This window comes from Dendropsophus ebraccatus, chromosome 1 (assembly GCF_027789765.1).
Source record: "Dendropsophus ebraccatus isolate aDenEbr1 chromosome 1, aDenEbr1.pat, whole genome shotgun sequence".
NCBI lineage: Eukaryota > Metazoa > Chordata > Amphibia > Anura > Hylidae > Dendropsophus > Dendropsophus ebraccatus.
The window spans coordinates 3,394,764-3,412,099 of record NC_091454.1 but is presented as its reverse complement, the minus strand read 5'-3'; the positions used below and the strand labels follow the sequence as shown (position 1 = coordinate 3,412,099).

Below are 17,336 nucleotides of genomic sequence, written 5' to 3'. Positions count from 1 at the left end.
ATGTGAGAATATAATGAATATAATGTGGTGTGTCCTGTATCAGTGTATATAGTGTACGTACAGTATATATATATGTGAATATATAATGTGGTGTGTCCTGTATCAGTGTATATAGTGTATGTACAGTATATATATGTGAGTATATAATGTGGTGTGTCCTGTATCAGTGTATATAGTGTATGTACAGTATATATATATGTGAGTGTATAATGTGGTGTGGCCTGAATCAGTGTATATAGTGTATGTACAGTATATATATATGAGTATATAATGTGGTGTGTTTTGTATCAGTGTATATAGTGTATGTACAGTATATATATGTGAGTATATAATGTGGTGTGTCCTGTATCAGTGTATATAGTGTATGTACAGTATATATATGTGTGAGTATATAATGTGGTGTGTCCTGTATCAGTGTATATAGTGTATGTACAGTATATATATGTGAGAATATAATGAATATAATGTGGTGTGTCCTGTATCAGTGTATATAGTGTACGTACAGTATATATATATGTGAGTGTATAATGTGGTGTGTCCGGTATCAGTGTATATAGTGTATGTACAGTATATATATGTGAGTATATAATGTGGTGTGTCCTGTATCAGTGTATATAGTGTATGTACAGTATATATATATGTGAGTGTATAATGTGGTGTGGCCTGAATCAGTGTATATAGTGTATGTACAGTATATATATATGAGTATATAATGTGGTGTGTTTTGTATCAGTGTATATAGTGTATGTACAGTATATATATGTGAGTATATAATGTGGTGTGTCCTGTATCAGTGTATATAGTGTATGTACAGTATATATATGTGTGAGTATATAATGTGGTGTGTCCTGTATCAGTGTATATAGTGTACGTACAGTATATATATGAGTATATAATGTGGTGTGTCCTGTATCAGTGTATATAGTGTATGTACAGTATATATATGTGAGTGCATAATGCAGTGTGTCCTGTATCAGTGTATATAGTGTACGTACAGTGTGTGTGTGTGTGTGTGTGTGTATATATATATATATATATATATATGAGTGTATACAGTATATATATATAATATATATATATATACACTACCGTTCAAAAGTGTGGGGTCCCCCAACCAATTTTGTGTTTTCCATGTAGTCGCACTTCTTCACCCCCAGACGTAGTGAAATGAATAGAAAATAGAGACAAGACATTGACAAGGTTAGAAATACTGATTTGTATGTGAAATAACATTGTTCTTCCATCACACTTTGCTTCCGTCCCAGAATCCTCCTTTTGCAGCAATTCCAGCATTGCACACCTTTGGCATTCTAGCTATTAATCTGTTGGGGTAAGCTGGAGAAATTGCCCCCCACGCTTCTAGAAGCAGCTCCCACAAGTTGGATTGGTTGGATGGGCACTTCTGGCGTACCATACGGTCCAGCTGCTCCCACAATGGGGTGGTGATCTGGTGACTGCGCTGGCCACTCCATTACCTATGATAGAATACCAGCTGCTGCTTCTGCTGGAAATAGTTCTTGCACAATTTGGAGGTGTTTAGGGTCATTGTCCTGTTGTAGGATGAAATTGGCTCCAACCAAGCGCTGCCCACTGGGTATGGCATGGCGGTGCAGAGTGATGGCCTTCCTTATTCACAATCCCTTTTACCCTGTACAAATCTCCCACCTTACCAGCACCAACCCCAGACCATCACATGACCTCCACCATGTATAACAGATGGCGTCAGGCTAGAGCTGGGCGATATGGCCAAAAAATAAAATCTCGATTTTTTAAAAATTTTGGACAATTCTCGATTTAAATCTCGATTTTTTTTTCCTTTTTGCTAAATAAACAGAATAGTTTTGTCCTTGCAGCATCAGATACTATTTTAATGACATTTGAGACAACTGTATTGCTTCTCACTGTAACAGTGCTCCCCTGTAGTAGACAAGCCCCCTGTGTGCCATTCTGGGCCCCCATATAGTATAGGAGATCTTCTTTGTGTGTTTAGTAGTGGAGGTATAGTGGATAAGGGGTGTAGTAGTAGTAGTACAGGTAAAGATGAGGGGTGTAGTAGTACAGGTACAGATGAGGGCTGTAGTAGTACAGGTATAGATGAGGGGTGTGGTAGTACAGGTATAGATGAGGGGTGTGGTAGTACAGGTAAAGATGAGGGCTGTAGTAGTAGTAGTACAGGTATAGATGAGGGGTGTAGTAGTAGTACAGGTATAGATGAGGGGTGTAGTAGTAGTACAGGTATAGATGAGGGGTGTAGTAGTAGTACAGGTATAGATGAGGGGTGTAGTAGTAGTACAGGTATAGATGAGGGGTGTAGTAGTAGTACAGGTATAGATGAGGGGTGTAGTAGTAGTAGTACAGGTATAGATGAGGGGTGTAGTAGTAGTACAGGTATAGATGAGGGGTGTAGTAGTAGTACAGGTATAGATGAGGGGTGTGGTAGTACAGGTATAGATGAGGGGTGTGGTAGTACAGGTATAGATGAGGGGTGTAGTAGTAGTACAGGTATAGATGAGGGGTGTAGTAGTAGTACAGGTATAGATGAGGGGTGTGGTAGTACAGGTATAGATGAGGGGTGTGGTAGTACAGGTATAGATGAGGGGTGTGGTAGTACAGGTATAGATGAGGGGTGTGGTAGTACAGGTACAGATGAGGGCTGTAGTAGTACAGGTATAGATGGGCAGCTAGGGGGGGATGGAGGGTGACTGGGGGTGACGGAGGGCGACTGGGGGTGACGGAGGGCGACTGGGGGTGATGGAGGGCGACTGGGGGTGACGGAGGGCGACTGAAGGAGGAGTGGGGGTGATGGAGGGCGACTGGGGGTGACTGAAGGAGGAGTGGGGGTGATGGAGGGCGACTGGGGGTGACTGAAGGAGGAGTGGGGGTGATGGAGGGCGACTGAAGGAGGAGTGGGGGTGATGGAGGGCGACTGGGGGTGACTGAAGGAGGAGTGGGGGTGATGGAGGGCGACTGGGGGGACTGAAGGAGGAGTGGGGGTGATGGAGGGCGACTGAAGGAGGAGTGGGGGTGATGGAGGGCGACTGGGGGTGACTGAAGGAGGAGTGGGGGTGATGGAGGGCGACTGGGGGTGACTGAAGGGGGACTGGGGGTGATGGAGGGCGACTGGGGGTGACTGAAGGGGGACTGGGGGTGATGGAGGGCGACTGGGGGTGATGGAGGGGGACTGGGGGTGATGGAGGGGGACTGGGGGTGACTGAAGGGGGACTGGGGGTGATGGAGGGCGACTGGGGGTGATGGAGGGCGACTGGGGGTGACTGAAGGGGGACTGGGGGTGATGGAGGGGGGCTGGGGGTGACTGGGGGTGACTGAAGGGCGACTGGGGGTGACTGAAGGGCGACTGGGGGAGATGGAGGGGGGCTGGGGCAGCTGGGAATGATTGGAAAAAGGAGTACACATAGCCCTCCTCCCCTCACCCCGGCCACACATGCAGGTCCCGGTCTCTGCAGGAGGCTGCAGGGACTGTAGTGGTGATAGCGTCGCTGCCATTTCTGGAGCTGTACAGCGGGATCAGGGGTGAAGATCCTGCTGTACAGCTCCAGTAATGGCAGCGACGCTATCACCACTACAGTCCCTGCAGCCTCCTGCAGAGACCGGGACCTGCATGTGTGGCCGGTAGGGGAACGGAACGCTATGTGTACAGCTGGGGAAGGTCGGTCGCGGCTCTGGGGGACTGCCGACCGACCTGCACCTCGCCGCACTTCCCGCCCGCCCGGCACCTCCACGCAGCGCCGCCCCCTCACTTCCCGCCGGCCGTAACCTGCACCTCATGCCCGGCCGGCACCTCCACGCAGTGCTGCCCGCCCTCCATCTCCCGCCCGGCACCTGCACCTCCCGTCCGCCCGCCCGACTGACTCTCCGCGCTTCTCTGCCCTTCTCTGCCCGCAATGATTTTTTGTGAAAATCGAATTTACGATTTTCACAAAAAATCAAATCGATTCTAACCTTCTGGGCGAATTAATCGAATTAATTTGATTAATCGCCCAGCCCTACGTCAGGCATTCTTCCAGCATCTTCTCATTTCTTCTGCGTCTCACAAACCTTCTTCTTTGTCATCCAAACACCTCAAACTTGGATTCATCCGTCCACAACACTTTTTTCCCGTCTTCCTCTGTCCAATCTCTGTGTTCTTTTGCCCATCTTAATCTTTTCTTTTATTGGCCAGTCTCAGATATGGCTTTTTCTTTGCCACTCTGCCCTGAAGCCCAAAATCCTGCAGCCGCCTCTTCCCTGTAGATGGTGACACTGGTGTTTTGCGGGTCCTATGTAATGAAGATGCCAGTTGGGGACCTGTGAGGCGTCTGTTTCTCACACTAGAGACTCTAATGTGCTGATCTTCTTGCTTAGTTGTGCAACGCGGCCTCCCACTTCTTTTTCTACTCTGGTTAGAGCCTGTTTGTGCTGTCCTCTGAAGGGAGTAGTACACACCGTTGTAGGAAATCTTCAATTTCTTAGCAATTTCTGGCATGGAATAGCCTTCATTTCTAAGAACAAGAATAGACTGTCGAGTTTCAGATGAAAGTTCTCTTTTTCTGGCCATTTTGAGCGTTTAATTGACCCCACAAATGTGATGCTCCAGAAACACAATCTGCTCAAAGGAAGGTCAGTTTTGTAGCTTCTGTAACGAGCTAGACTGTTTTCAGATGTGTGAACATGATTGCACAAGGGTTTTCTAATCATCAATTAGCCTTCTGAGCCAATGAGCAAACACCTTGTACCATTAGAAGACTGGAGTGATAGTTGCTGGAAATGGGCCTCTATGCACCTATGTAGATATTGCACCAAAAACCAGACATTTGCAGCTAGAATAGTCAGTTACCACATTAGCAATGTATAGAGTGGGTTGGTTTAAAGTTAGGACTAGTTTAAAGTTATCTTCATTGAAAAGTACAGTGCTTTCCCTTCAGAAATAAGGACATTTCAGTGTGACCCCAAACTTTTGAACAGTAGTGTGTATATAGGTATATATATATACACTCAGCGGCCACTTTATTAGGTACACCATGCTAGTAACGGGTTGGACCCCCTTTTGCCTTCAGAACTGCCCCAATTCTTGGTGGCATAGATACAACAAGGTGCTGGAAGCTTCCTCAGAGATTTTGGTCCATAGTGACATGATGACATCACACAGTTGCCGCAGATTTGTCGGCTGCACATCCATGATGCCAATCTCCCATTCCACCACATCCCAAAGATGCTCTATTGGATTGAGATCTGGTGACTGTGGAGGCCATTGGAGTACAGTGACCTCATTGTCATGTGCAAGAAACCAGTCTGAGATGATTCTAGCTTTATGACATGGCGCATTATCCTGCTGAAAGTCGCCATCAGATGTTGGGTCCATTGTGGTCATAAAGGGATGGACATGGTCAGCAACAATACTCAGGTAGGCTGTGGCGTTGCAACCATGCTCAATTGGTACCAAGGGGCCCACACCATGACACCACCACCAGCCTGAACCGCTGATACAAGGCTGGATGGATCCATGCTTTCATGTTGTCGCCAAATTCTGACCCTACCATCCGAATGTCGCAGCAGAAATCGAGACTCATCAGACCAGGCAACGTTTTTCCAATCGTCTACTGTCCAATTTCGATGAGCTTGTGCAAATTGTAGCCTCAGTTTCCTGTTCTTAGCTGAGCGGAGTGGCCCCCGGGGTGGTCTTCTGCTGCTGTAGCCCATCTGCCTCAGAGTTGGCCGTACTGTGCGCTCAGAGATGCCCTTCTGCCTACCTTGGGTGTAACGGTTGGCTATTTGAGTCACTGTTGCCTTTCTATCAGCTGGAACCAGTCTGCCCATTCTCCTCTGACCTCTGGCATCAACAAGGCATTTCCGCCCACAGAACGGCCGCTCACTGGATGGTTTTTCTTTTTCAGACCATTCTCTGTAAACCCTAGAGATGGTTGTGCGTGAAAATCCCAGTAGATCAGCAGTTTCTGAAATACTCAGACCAGCCCTTCTGGCACCAACAACCATGCCACGTTCAAAGGCCTCAAATCACCTTTCTTCCCCATACTGATGCTCGGTTTGAAGGAGATTGTCTTGACCATGTCTACATGCCTAAATGCACTGAGTTGCCGCCATGTGATTGGCTGATTAGAAATTAAGTGGTAACGTGCAGTTGGACAGGTGTACCTAATAAAGTGGCTGGTGAGTGTATGTGTATATATATATATATACTGTATATGTATGTATAATGCGGCGTGTCCAGTATGATGAGACGCAGTAATTGCAGTATTAGCCTCACCCCCACCCTCCTTCCTTCCCGGTCTTTTTCGGCCGCTGTTGCCATTTTGCAGGATTTGCGCACCTGTTTACTGTGGGAAAAAATTCCATTGTTTTGTTTGTTTCCTCTCGGCCTCTCGCTGTCCGGGGTCTGGCAGCCTTCAGCGAAGTGATGAACAGGAATGCAAATCCAGTGCTACAGCAGGACTACAAGTCCCAGCAGGAGAGCATTACAGTCCACAGAGCTGCAGCCTAGCATGAATGAGGAGCAGTGACACCTAGTGGCCAAATATTCAAGAAAACTTCCTGTGTCTCTTACACACACACTGTCACCTGTGGCTCCTTGTATATAGGGGTGCAGACTCCCCAGTGCACGGTCTGTAGGGGGCCCCCCACCTTTTTGTTACATAGACTTTAGGGCCCCTGATATATAGGGGTGCAGGCCCCCCAGTGCACGGTCTGTAGGGGGCCCCCCACCTTTTTGTTACATAGACTATAGGGCCCCTGATATATAGGGGTGCAGACTCCCCAGTGCACGGTCTGTAGGGGGCCCCCCACCTTTTTGTTACATAGACTTTAGGGCCCCTGATATATAGGGGTGCAGGCCCCCCAGTGCACGGTCTGTTGGGGGCCCCCCACCTTCTTTGTACATAGACTTTTGGGCCCCAGATATATAGGGATGCAGACCCCCCAGTGTGCATGTCTGTAGGGGGCCCCCCACCTTCCTGGTACATAGACATTTGGGCCCCTGATATATAGGGGTGCAGACCCCCCAGTGTGCATGCCTGTGGGGCCCCCCCACCTTCCCCTCCAGCTCCCGCAGTGTCTCTTTCTCCAGCATCCCCCTCTGGCTGGGCTGCAGAGCTGACACTCTAGAGATGACATTCAGAGTTGGCTGCGGTGACAGTGAGGGCGGGCGGCTGCCATTTCTTCCATCCTATCTGGCGCTTTCTCTTCTCCTCCGCTTCGCGCCCCTCCATTTGCCTCCATTGTTGTCTCACTCTTCACACTTACATTATAACAGGTGTTTCTTTCATCCGTCCGAACGGCGAGACGAGGGCTCCGGTGCCTCCGCTCCCCTGAGACCCCCACTGTACTCTCTATTGTGGGAGAAGCAATGGCGGGGTCTCCAGATGAGCGGCCGCCCCCACCGCCTGCAGTCATTTACCTGCCCCCCCATGGAAAGGTTACAGTGTATCCAAAGAGAGTGCACAGCGCCCGTCTGCAGCAGGGACAGCCACAGAGACCTGTCCTCTACTCATCACATGTATATACAGAGCTGTGCATTGTGGGAGCCTTTCTTCATGTGCTCTTACAGCAGAATAGTGAGTGCAGCTCTGGAGTATGGGGGGCTGTAGTGCTGCCCCAGGTCAGTATTTCCTCAGTGGATAGACAGAGCTGTGCATTGTGGGAGCCTTTCCTTCTTGTGTTATTGGAGCAGAATGGTGAGTGCAGCTCTGGAGTATGGGGGGTTGTAGTGCTGCCCCTGGTCAGTATGGCTTCGGTGGATGGACACGTTTTCCTCCTGATCAGCAGAAACAATGCCCCTCGCCCCCCGACGCCTGACTCTCTTAATTACCTTTCCCATCCCGACCTCCAGCTGCGTTAAGCTCGACTCTGTCCCAGCAGGACTCCGGCCCACGCTCGCCGGGGACAATGGCCTCTAACGCCGTTCATCGACTTCCCCCGGGTTTTACCTACCTGTTTTTGTAGGAAAACCTAATAGTGCGCCGCCGCCGCCATCCTCATTAGGCGCAAATTGCCGGGATTTAGACCACTGGATTGTTACTTTGTTACTTTGTTCTTCTTTTTTTTTTTTTTTTTCATCTTTTGATGGCATTATAATTACTAAACAAGAGCGGCTGCGGCGTGGACGCCGAACAATGGCCTCCCGTGATACGCACTAATGCGGCTTGTCGCTAACTAGGTGTTTTATTCGATTACGGAGGAAGTGAAAACACGGCAGGACTAAGTGCAGCGGCGGCAAATGAAAGCCGCACAAGAGAAATTACCGGACCGCCGCTAAAAGCCACGGAGACTCCATTACTGACGACTAATCACAGCTCCCATCTCCCGTCATTAGAGTGTAAGCTCTGTGGTCACTGACCCCCCCCCCCACATCTCCTGCCATTAGAGTGTAAGCTCTGTGGTCACTGACCCCCCCCCCACATCTCCTGCCATTAGAGTGTAAGCTCTGTGGTCACTGACCCCCCCCCCCCCACATCTCCTGCCATTAGAGTGTAAGCTCTGTGGTCACTGCCCCCCGCCATCTCCTGTCATTAGAGTGTAAGCTCTGTGGTCACTGCCCCCCCCATCTCCCGTCATTAGAGTGTAAGATCTGTGGTCACTGCCTCCCCCATCTCCTGCCATTAGAGTGTAAGCTCTGTGGTCACTGCCTCTACCATCTCCTGTCATTAGAGTGTAAGCTCTGTGGTCACTGCCCCCCCATCTCCTGTCATTAGAGCATTAGAGTGTAAGCTCTGTGGTCACTGCCCCCCCCCCCCCCCCATCTCCTGTCATTAGAGTGTAAGCTCTGCGGTCACTGCCTCCCCCATCTCCTGTCATTAGAGTGTAAGCTCTGCGGTCACTGCCTCCCCCATCTCCTGTCATTAAAGTGTAAGCTCTGTGGTCACTGCCTCCCCCATCTCCTGTCATTAGAGTGTAAGCTCTGTGGTCACTGCCCCCCCATCTCCCGTCATTAGAGTGTAAGCTCTGTGGTCACTGCCCCCCCCCATCTCCTGTCATTAGAGCATTAGAGTGTAAGCTCTGTGGTCACTGCCCCCCCCCCCATCTCCTGTCATTAGAGTGTAAGCTCTGTGGTCACTGCCTCCCCCATCTACTGTCATTAGAGTGTAAGCTCTGTGGTCACTGACCCCCCTCCATCTCCTGCCATTAGAGTGTAAGCTCTGTGGTCACTGCCCCCCCCCCCCCATCTCCTGTCTCTAGAGTGTAAGCTCTGCGGTCACTGCCTCCCCCATCTCCTGTCATTAAAGTGTAAGCTCTGTGGTCACTGCCCCCCCCCCCCCCCCCCCCCCATCTCCTGTCTTTACAGTGTAAGCTCTGCGGTCACTGCCTCCCCCATCTCCTGTCATTAAAGTGTAAGCTCTGTGGTCACTGACCCCCCTCCATCTCCTGCCATTAGAGTGTAAGCTCTGTGGTCACTGACCCCCCTCCATCTCCTGCCATTAGAGTGTAAGCTCTGTGGTCACAGAACCCCCCCCCATCTCCTGCCATTAGTGTGTAAGCTCTGTGGGTGCTGCCCCCCCATCTCCCGTCATTAGAGTGTAAGCTCTGTGGTCACTGCCCTCCCCCCCCCCCCCCCCCATCTCCTGCCATTAGAGTGTAAGCTCTGTGGTCACAGCCCCCCCCCCCCCCCCCCCCCCCCCCATGTCCTGTGTTAGCTCTGTAGTCGGGTCACGTTTCCCACCCGGATGTTTTTAAGCAGATTGTTGCTGTTGCATTTCTGTCGGATGATTCCGGTTGTTGCCACTTCAGCTTAATGAAACACCTATTCACATGGGAGGCGGCGGAGGTTTCGGTCTCGCTTTATTTAGCTTGTTGCCGCCATTGGCTCCTTTTAACCCTCTTGTCCTTTCACCTTGGGCGTGTCGCCAGATCGCTGTCCTTTCACTGTCCTGCAGCAATTACACAGACACGCGACTCCCACTCATCTTGGCTGATGACAGGGACGTTACCTCGCGGCTGCCATCACCTCTGCACAGGCCGCGGGTCTCGGAAGGTTCTCCAGCTGATGGGCAGATTGTAGCCCTTTAAATATCTTGTTTGTAAACAGGACAGAAATTAACATATTTCTAATTACACGACCGACCTTGACGTCTTCCTCCCGTTTTTTTACATCGTGTTTCGCCGGGAAAGTTTCCAAGGGGGAAAAAAAAAACAAAAAAACAAGTTTAGTTGAAAGAAATTAAATGGATGGATTGTGCGACATTTGTGAGATGTTTCCAGGTAGTGGCCGGACAAACTTTTCCAACAATTTGCAAAATAGACAGTACTGGTGATATTTATTTGCTTTCTGTCACCTCAGCATTTTCCATTGTATATCCATGAGTGTCACAGACTGATAGGGATCCATTAAACTGCGCCCTACCGCCATCTGGATGACACGAGCGCCATCCATGTTTCCTATCGTCCTTGTTCTGCATCCATTATATGTTGGATCTATTGTGTCATTGGTTGGTGAATTAAAAGCCGCCCCCTCCCCCAGTCGGCGAGCTCCATAGTTCAGCCAAAGGCGCCAAATTTCCGTCTGTTCTGTTTGGTCAACGGTGACTTCTCCTGCGCTGGAACGTAGTAAATGATTGTTATTTATTTACAGACGACTCGACTGTGCCGCCATTAAAATCTGGAGCAGCATCAGCTTATTTGATCCCCGTGACATATTAAGATGCGTTCTGCTGGCAATTACGCTGTTCGCTGCTGCTAATTATAACGTAGAAAAATCAGAAAAGCATTAATTGTGGCCGATAAGAGAAAGAAATTGAACTGGATCCAAAATAAAATTCCAGATTGTTATGAAATGATCTCTTCCAACAAAAAAAAAAAGTGTTCCTAAAGTTCCAGAAGAGAAGACGTAACTTCTGTCCAATGAGGCGTCTCCATGTATAAACAAGAGCAAGATGGCAACCGGGTGAGAGCAAATACACCCAGCTTTACCTGTGTGTGATAGGAGGGTCTGTAAGTGACAGTCAGGGGTCTGCCATGATAGTACAATACTGAGCAATGTGCAATACACTTTAACTACTATAATACTGCTCCCATATACAAGAATATAACTACTATAATACTGCTCCTATATACAGGAATATAACTACTATAATACTGCTCCTATATACAGGGATATAGCTACTATAATACTGCTCCTATATACAGGAATATAACTACTATAATACTGCCTCCTATATACAGGAATACAACTACTATAATACTGCTCCTATATACAGGAATATAGCTACTATAATACTGCCCCCTATATACAGGACTATAACTACTATAATACTGCTCCTATATACAGGAATATAACTACTATAATACTGCTCCTATATACAAGAATATACTATAATACTGCCCCTATATACAGGAATATAACTACTATAATACTACTCCTATATACAGGAATATAACTACTATAATACTTCTCCTATATACAAGAATATACTATAATACTGCCCCCTATATACAGGAATATACTACTATAATACTGCCCCTATATACAGGAATATAACTACTATAATACTACTCCTATATACAGGAATATAACTACTATAATACTGCTCCTATATACAAGAATATACTATAATACTGCCCCTATATACAGGAATATAACTACTATAATACTGCCCCCTATATACAGGGATATAACTACTATAATACTGCCCCCTATATACAGGGATATAACTACTATAATACTGCTCCTATACACAGGAATATACTACTATAATACTGCTCCTATATACAGCAATATAACTACTATAATACTGCTCCTATATACAGGAATATAACTACTATAATACTGCTCCTATATACAGGAATATAACTACTATAATACTGCTCCTATATACAGGGATATAGCTACTATAATACTGCTCCTATATACAGGAATATAACTACTATAATACTGCCTCCTATATACAGGAATACAACTACTATAATACTGCTCCTATATACAAGAATATACTACTATAATACTGCTCCTATATACAGGGATATAACTACTATAATACTGCTGCTGTATACAGGGATATAACTACTATAATACTGCTCCTATATACAGGAATATAACTACTATAATACTGCTCCTATATACAGGAATATACTACTATAATACTGCTCCTATATACAGGAATATACTACTATAATACTGCTCCTATATACAGGGATATAACTACTATAATACTGCTCCTATATACAGGAATATAGCTACTATAATACTGCCCCCTATATACAGGAATATAACTACTATAATACTGCTCCTATATACAGGAATATAACTACTATAATACTGCTCCTATATACAGGGATATAACTACTATAATACTGCCCCTATATACACAGGAATATAACTACTATAATACTGCTCCTATATACAGGAATATAACTACTATAATACTGCCCCCTATATACAGGGATATAACTACTATAATACTGCTCCTATACACAGGAATATACTACTATAATACTGCTCCTATATACAGGAATATAACTACTATAATACTGCTCCTATATACAGGGATATAACTACTATAATACTGCTCCTATATACAGGAATATACTACTATAATACTGCTCCTATATACAGGGATATAGCTACTATAATACTGCTCCTATATACAGGAATATACTACTATAATACTGCTCCTATATACAGGAATATAACTACTATAATACTGCTCCTATATACAGGGATATAACTACTATTATACTGCTCCTATACACAGGAATATAACTACTATAATAATGTGGGAAGTAGATCCGAGTTAGCACCAATGTTCATGCGGTGTTTGTTCTATACCCTTGAGCTAGGATAATTCCAAATGAGGATTCTAGGCAGCGGTGTGCAGCGTGGAGGTGCAAAAAGCTAAAATAGTGTAGGTATAATCCAACAAGAGAGAGAAAGGAGCTTGCACTCACCACAAAATCGCTGCAAAAGACATTCGTTTATTCAGTCTCCATGGACGTGTGGGGAGGGGAAGTGAAGGCAGGGGCGTCTGATGGCTACAGCCGTTTCACGTTGTCAACCACGCATCTTCTGGCCAAAAGATGCGTGGTTGACCACGTGAAACGGCTGTAGCCATCAGACGCCCCTGCCTTCACTTCCCCTCCCCACACATGTCCATGGAGACTGAATAAACGAATGTCTTTTGCAGCGATTTTGTGGTGAGTGCAAGCTCCTTTCTCTCTCTTGTTGGATTATACCTACTATAATACTGCTCCTATATGCAGGAATATAACTACTATTATATTCCTATATACAGGGATATAACTACTATAATATTGCTCCTATATACAGGAATATAACTACTATAATACCGCCCCCTATATACAGGGATATAACTACTATAATACTGCCCCTATATACAGGAATATACTACTATAATACTGCTCCCTATTTACAGGAATATAACTACTATAATACTGCTCCTATATACAGGAATATAACTACTATAATACTGCTCCTATATACAGGAATATAACTGCTATAATACTGCTCCTATATACAAGAATATAACTACTATAATACTGCTCCTATATACAGGAATATACTACTATAATACTGCCCCCTATATACAGGAATATACTACTATAATACTGCTCCTATATACAGGAATATAACTACTATAATACTGCTCCTATATGCAGGAATATAACCGCTATATCACTGCCCCCTATAGACTGTTTTTTCTTCTCTGGCTTCTCTCTGAGGATGTCTTATGATGAGTATTGTCTCCTTTAGTCATATTCTTGGATGGTACACACATATTCTATTTATGAGGCAGCCAGGTTTCCCTTACAGAAGATGAATTACCGCCATGTTGGGCCACGGTGTGTTTTTCTTGCTCACATTAAAGGAGATGTATTTGCTGATTTCTAAGCTTGGTGCCTGTGATCAGAACGGTGCAGAGTCTGATGGCAGAAGGTTGTGCGGTGTGGAGGATCCAGCCTCTGACAGGTAGATCACACAGGCATTCAGCAGATGTTCGGTGCGGAGATGAATGAGCGCAGTGGTGGTGTTTCTTCCAGAGCCTGAAGGCATTTACTTCTCGCAATCACTTTCTTTTTATCTGGAACTAAAAGCTGAAGTTTAGTTAAAAGGCGCCATTTTATGGTGTAAGCCCCACGCCGGGCCTCCCTATTCCTCATCCATCCTTCTCCTCTGCTCCTATACATTGTATCCATCCTCCACTGCTCCTGTACATTGTATCCATCCTCCTCTGCTCTTATACATTGTATCCGGCCTTCTCCTCTGCTCCTATACATTGTATCCATCCTCCTCTGCTCCTATACATTGTATCCATCCTCCTCTGCTCCTATACATTGTATCCATCCTTCTTCTCTGCTCCTGTACATTGTATCCGGCCTTCTCCTCTGCTCCTATACATTGTATCCATCCTTCTTCTCTGCTCCTGTACATTGTATCCATCCTTCTTCTCTGCTCCTGTACATTGTATGCGTCCTTCTCCGCTGCTTCTATATATTGTACCCGGCCTTCTCCTCTGTTCCTATACATTGTATCCATCCTTCTCCTCTGCTCTTATACATTGTATCCATCCTTCTTCTCTGCTTCTGTACATTGTATCCATCCTTCTTCTCTGCTCCTGTACATTGTATCCATCCTTCTTCTCTGCTCCTGTACATTGTATCCATCCTTCTCCTCTGATCCTGTACATTGTATCCGGCCTTCTCCTCTGCTCCTATACATTGTATCCATCCTTCTTCTCTGCTCCTGTACATTGTATCTGGCCTTCTCCTCTGCTCCTGTACATTGTATCCATCCTTCTTCTCTGCTCCTGTACATTGTATCTGGCCTTCTCCTCTGCTCCTATACATTGTATCCATCCTTCTCCTCTGATCCTGTACATTGTATCCATCCGTTGGTGCTGGTTTTTGCGTATACATTTGCTGGCTGTCACATGGATTTCTATACAAGATAATGGGACAACAGAAAGTTTTTTCTTTTTTCCCCTGATATGATGCGGAGTGGGCGTGGCCTTAGCTACAATGTCATTGCAGATTTGAACCCTCTTCCATGGTAAACGCCAACAACAGGGGGCCCACCATCCCGAGTCCATAACATATTGCAGCGCTCGCCCAAGCCTTGCTCTTTGACCTCTTTGTCCTTGATTCGCTCCCCCCCAGAGATGGCATTGAATATGTTAACAGTTTGTCATCCCCCCATCTATGTTTTCTGTCCATTACTAAGTAGACTCTGCCGCCGCTGCTGCCGGTAAGTGACGGTTTCCGCCTCGGAGAGCGGCGTTGGCTGTTTGATCGCTTCCACGTCGCATTGTTCCTCTGTGACAACAGGTCAGAAAGATTCGGCATTAATTACACTAACATATGGTTATTAACAGATTCTCGCGCGGGGAGCGATCGGATACAATGTTATCTTCCTCGCCGTCAGATGTTGGACATATTGTGAGTGCTGGCAGCTATTGTTAAACTCATTTACTTCACAGAGCTAATTACTCCCTAATAATAACTTTACCTTGGAGTTTTTCACTTCTTCGTGCCAGCAAACCTGTTCACGCTACATATGCTAATTATTGGCACTTTTTCATCACGTTAAGATCGCTTTAAGTTCAAGCTGTGCCGCCTGGATTCTGCAGTCAGCCAGCTGGCGCCCAACTTCCACCTTTTTTTTTTTTTACTATAGTCATTAAAAGTTTTAATACCGGCGCATCTTGTTTTCTTTACAAGATTTCTGGCTCTCGGAAAGTCTTAAACAAGAGGCGGCCGCCCGTGGGCTCCAGCACAAGGTGCTTATCGGAGGAGGCTGTGGGGCCATCCTGGTGGGGAGAGGTGAATATAAGACAGGAATATACAGTCTGTTACTCTCTGGTATCAGCCATGTCAGGCTTGGGGGGAGGTGACTGTAGGACAGGTATATACAATCTATTACCCTCTGGTATCAGCCATGTCAGGCTGGGAGGAGGTGACTGTAGGACAGGTATATACAATCTATTACCCTCTGGTATCAGCCATGGCAAGCTGGGGGGGGGGTGACTGTAGGACAGGTATATACAATCTATTACTCTCTGGTATCAGCCATGTCAGGCTGGGGGGGGGGAGGGGTAACTGTAGGACAGGTATATACAATCTATTACTCTCTGGTATCCGCCATGTCTGGATTAGGAGAATAATCCGTTCCGGGACGGCGCTTGTAATCCAAATCACTCTTACACCAAAGCAGATTTCCCCATAAGAAATCACTGATCTGCAGACAATTGGTTCCACACCCCAAATATACTGATTATTATTCTGAATAACATGTAGAAGAGATGAAACAATGAGAAGCAGCTGAATCTGTGATATTATAAGTAACTGTACAGTATAGCAGCATGTGGTGTATAATGTATAGTAACTGTATAACCCTGATAACACTGCAGCTGGATATGTGATATATAAATTACTGTACAGTATAGCAGCATGTGGTATATAATGTATAGTAACTGTATAACCCTGATAACACTGCAGCAGCTGGATATGTGATATATAAGTTACTGTACAGTATAGCAGCATGTGGTATATAATGTATAGTAACTGTATAACCCTGATAACACTGCAGCAGCTGGATATGTGATATATAAGTTACTGTACAGTATAGCAGCATGTGGTATATAATGTATAGTAACTGTATAACCCTGATAACACAGCAGCAGCTGGATATGTGATATACAAGTTACTGTACAGTATAGCAGCATGTGGTGTATAATGTATAGTAACTGTATAACCCTGATAACACTGCAGCTGGATATGTGATATATAAGTTACTGTACAGTATAGCAGCATGTGGTGTATAATGTATAGTAACTGTATAACCCTGATAACACAGCAGCTGCTGGATATGTGATATATAAGTTACTGTACAGTATAGCAGCATGTGGTATATAATGTATAGTAACTGTATAACCCTGATCACACAGCAGCTGGATATGTGATATATAATCACTGTACAGTATAGCAGCATGTGGTATATAATGTATAGTAACTGTATAACCCTGATAACACTGCAGCAGCTGGATATCTGATATATAAGTTACTGTACAGTATAGCAGCATGTGGTGTATAATGTATAGTAACTGTATAACCCTGATAACACAGCAGCTGGATATGTGATATATAAGTTACTGTACAGTATAGCAGCATGTAGTATATAATGTATAGTAACTGTATAACCCTGATAACACTGCAGCAGCTGGATATGTGATATATAAGTTACTGTACAGTATAGCAGCATGTGGTATATAATGTATAGTAACTGTATAACCCTGATAACACAGCAGCTGGATATGTGATATATAAGTTACTGTACAGTATAGCAGCATGTAGTATATAATGTATAGTAACTGTATAACCCT

At 45.5% G+C, this 17,336-nt stretch overlaps 1 protein-coding gene across 5 annotated transcripts in view; it reads left to right on the top strand.

The window, feature by feature from the left end:
- Positions 1-17,336, top strand: part of SOX5 (SRY-box transcription factor 5) — a 269,761-nt gene that overhangs the window by 173,755 nt on the left and 78,670 nt on the right. The gene's annotated exons all lie outside the window — the stretch shown is intronic.